Raw genomic sequence first — 4,244 nt, 5'->3', positions numbered from 1 at the left:
CCATGAACTGAAAACTGACCCTGAACCCTAAAAATACCCCTTTACCCATGAACTGAAAACTGACCCTGAACCCTAAAAATACCCCTTTACCCATGAACTGAAAACTGACCCTGAACCCTAAAAATGCTCCTTTACCCAAAATTTATCAATATTATTTAATTACCAATTAATTATTAATTAACAATAACAATAAAGTAAATATATTAGAACATTAGCTGTAATTATTTTAATAATTAATATTATTTTTTCCAAATTAATTACTTAAAAATAACACAAAATTATATATATTAAAAATGGACTCTAATTAATGTAATTAACTAATTACAATTAATTAATTAACAATTATTTACTAATACAAAATATGTTCAAAATTATATTAATTAATTAACTAATTAATATTAATTAATTATCAATTAATTATTAATAAAAAAATATTAACAAACATATATGAATTAATTAATTATTATTAAATTACTTCCCACCCTATTCCCCTATAAACCCACAACCCGCTACAGAATTACATGACGCAATTATTATAAAAACAAAATTCATGTAATAAAATATTTTATAACATTAATACACACTATTCACACATATTATTACATAAAAATACACTATAAAATATTATATATTATTAAAAAATCGATATTTTTGCTATCTATATTTTATACAGTCGATATTACTTCACTTACCTGAAAAACGATATTTTTGTAGTCGATATTATGTCCAGTCGATATTTTGTCCAGTCTATATTTAAAACTCGATATTATGTCCAGTCGATATTTTGGAGTCGATATTTTGTCTCTATACCCTTGCAGACCTATGGGAGTCGGCAACCGTCCCTCGCACCTTTAAAAAAGTGGTGTCAAAAGTCACTAAGATGGTTTTATCAACTGAGGACAAAGCCACCCTAGCTAAGAGAGCACACGGTTGGGTGGTGCTGAATGGTTACAGCGTTCTAAAACCACAAGACTACCTAACGACGGGTCTCACACAAAAGATAAAAAAGAAGTTTCTTAACATGCGCATGGGCAGAATCCCTATAGCTCCGCACCTGGCACCATGGGCAAGGGAAAACCCCGCAAATCAATGCCGCCTCTGTCTTTCTGCGAAAGAGGACCTTATACACATTATCTGCATTTGCACAACCCTCCAGGACATAAGGCGCTCTCTGCTACGAACATTATGGAACCAGAAGGGCATAACGAGCTGCAGGCAGGCCGTGATGCTCTGTTTTAACCCTGATGAAACTCAGCTAAACTGCAGAATAACAAAATACTTTGAGATAGTGGCCAAAAGACTAAACGAAAAAACCAGAGGGTCTTCTCTAGTAGAAGTCAAATAATAACAAAACAAATACCCCTGGCTATCATGGTCATCGAAGTGGAAGCATTAAGGCCAGATTCTTATAAAACTAAAGCTGAGACTTTTTACATTCGAACTACTGCACTTTACAATTTTTATAATTGTGAGTTTTTATTAACTGTACAATAAACAAACCTTAAACCTTGAGCCCCACCCAGCGCAATTCGTTTTAACAACGTTCGTTGTTATAACCGCGTGGTAATGGTACTTCGTTGTAACGCTCGCGTTGTAAACGTTGTATACCTTAGAGAAGGGGCAGGGAGCATGGGCAAGGTGCAGTAACAGAGAGCCTGTCCGGGAGCCAGGACAGAGTGCACGGGTTGGGACAGGGAGCAGTGGCAGACATATTGGGCAGAACAAGGGACAGGCGGGAGTGCAGCGATAGAGGATAGTGGTGAGCAGGTCAGGGTACCGGAAGCACGGAGTGAGATCAGGTAGGACAAAGAGCAGAAACAGGGGACAGGGTGCAGGGGGCGATAGCATAGGCATGGAGCCGGGAAGGGAGAGGGCAAAGGAAGCAGGTAGTGAGAGTGGGCAGGGAATATTATGCGAATCACCTCACCATTACGAGCAGTTAACATCGTAATGGTGGGTTTTATCCTGCATCAGACTGGGCATGGTCATAGTCATGGCCCTAAGGAAGTATCACTTGAACATTCGCACAAAACCACCCCCGAGAAGGAGCAGATCACCAGTTTGCGAGCTGCCTTCATTCATGTTGTGGGGGACCTGGTGCAGAGCGTTGGGGTACTGGTGGCTTCTTACATCATCTACTTCAAGCCAGAGTATAAAATTGTGGATCCCATCTGTGCGTTCGTCGTCTTTTCCATCCTGGTCCTGGGGGTCACACTATACTAGCCATACTGAGGGATGTGCTGCTCGTACTGATGGAAGGGACTCAAGGGGCATAGAGTAGACTTCAGTGCTGTGAAGGAATCTCTGCTGCTCATCCCGAGACTGAAGGCGCTGCACAGCCACCACATCTGGGCACTAACTATCTCGCAGCCAGTGCCATCGGTGCACATTGCGATCAATAAAGATGCTGTTGCCAAGGTATTGCTCAAAGAAGCCAGCACCCAGTTACAGAGCAAATTTAACTTCCACACCATGACAATCCAGATTCCACATTGAGAACTACTCAGAGGATGTGAAAGACGGCTCTGAATGTCGAGACCCCTCTGACTGAAGACTCCCTGTTCGCCCTTAGCAAAGGCCTTTTGACAAAAAAAAGGTTGTTGTTACACTGATGCTAGCTTTCTGACTCCTGCTTCACTTCAATATAACATCCAATAGTTGTCACCAACCTCCCCTGCCATTCCCCATTTAAGCTTCTACCTCTCAAGCTGGTCCATTCTGAGCCTGTGCTGACTAAACCAGAGGTGGCCTGGACCACAATGTGCCTTTTCACTGGCCTCTGTGTGCTCTTCAGGGACACAGGCAGCTCTGGCTTCCCAGCTTTGGCCTCTCCACAGTGAGGCCTTGACTGTTTCATGGTGTTGTGTGGCCACTCAGGATGTTATGTATGGTTGTTTTGTGGTCTGTTTGTGTGACATTTTATTGGTTGTTAGTCTGTGCCAATGCTTGTCTGTGGGTTTTTGGCTATTTGTGTGCCGATTTCATTGACTGGTGGGCTATCTTTTATTGCACATTTTTCACTTTTTTTTTTAGCTATTTCATTTGCCTGCCCTATATTTAATAACATAACAGGTCTAGTTGCAAGGCGCAGGATTACCCGAAGGTGTCCTGGGGCTGAATAACAGATGTTTATTGTTACCCAACTCAAGGCTATTCATTATATTGACCTCGAATGGATGAAAGGATGAGTGGACCTGCTGGGATTTCAACCTGTGACCATGAGGTCAAGCACAGGCCCCTGCAGTGGCTGCTTTAGTGCAGTGAGCCATCAGACCCGGCTTATGGGGCTGCTTTTAATTTGGTGCCAGACCTCTTTTCTGTTCCATTCCAACAAGCATCAGCCTCCGCTTGCACGGCTTGTGCTTTTGTTGTGTCACTGTTGTGGCTTGTGCTTTAGCTGTTTGTCTCACTGTGCTTCAGAAGGAAGTGCACATGTAAAAAGGGAAAAAAAGATGTTTCTTTCAGTATTATTGTGTTGAAGCCACAGTATGGGGCCCATGGGCTCTGAAGAAATAGGCTTAACGTCAATAAAACTGGGCGGGGGAGGTCGCTCAAAAAATGCGTGAGTTGCTTGGGGTTTAGTAGCTCACGACGATTTTTACTGACCAGAAGTAGCTCACACTACACAAAAGGTTGGAGACCCCTGTCATGGAGTATACAGAGATTATTTGTATCAATAACACCCTTTTCTAAATTGTAATGATCAAAAAGTGCTTTGAAAGCTGCACAACATTAGGCACCCATGATACTTACATTGACATCTGAAACTTAGTGATAACATCCTCAGCTTCAGACATTCTCTGAAGACCTGGCTCTTCTGTCAGGCGCATCACTAAGCTGCCTTAGCTCCACCCTCCGATGGCTACGCCTGTTCCTTACTACAGCGCCATGAAGCCTCCGGGCGTATGAGCGCTTAACAAATACCAAATAACATTAACATTAACATGTCAGAACTTCAGGATGCAATTACTTGGATCCTATAGTCCATTGACAGGCAGAGCACAGCTGCAGCAAGGAGCCTGTCACCAGTACTATAGCCACCCCTGTGCTCTTTACTCCTGCATCTGAATTTGCTAAAGGTCAGACAGAGGTAGGGAGTACAGTGACAGTTTAGAGTAGCAATGCCAAACAGCTGGGTTACTGGTAGAGAAATAGACAGTATATAATGGAGATTCCACATGTGATTTTTCCTCCACCTTGCTATCTCAATGGTGAAAGTAATTCCATTTGTGAATTATTTTCTA

The 4,244-nt window shown here is 42.1% G+C and overlaps 1 pseudogene; it reads left to right on the top strand.

Annotated features, from left to right (window-relative positions):
* The first annotated feature begins 1,911 nt into the window (after nt 1–1,911).
* On the top strand, nt 1,912–2,551 carry LOC147724720 (proton-coupled zinc antiporter SLC30A2 pseudogene; annotated as a pseudogene).
* The last annotated feature ends 1,693 nt before the right edge of the window (nt 2,552–4,244 follow it).

Source organism: Lissotriton vulgaris, chromosome 4_1 (genome assembly GCF_964263255.1).
Source record: "Lissotriton vulgaris chromosome 4_1, aLisVul1.2, whole genome shotgun sequence".
Lineage (NCBI taxonomy): Eukaryota > Metazoa > Chordata > Amphibia > Caudata > Salamandridae > Lissotriton > Lissotriton vulgaris.
The sequence above is the reverse complement of the archived record's forward strand: the minus strand, read 5'-3'. Positions and strand labels throughout refer to the sequence as shown.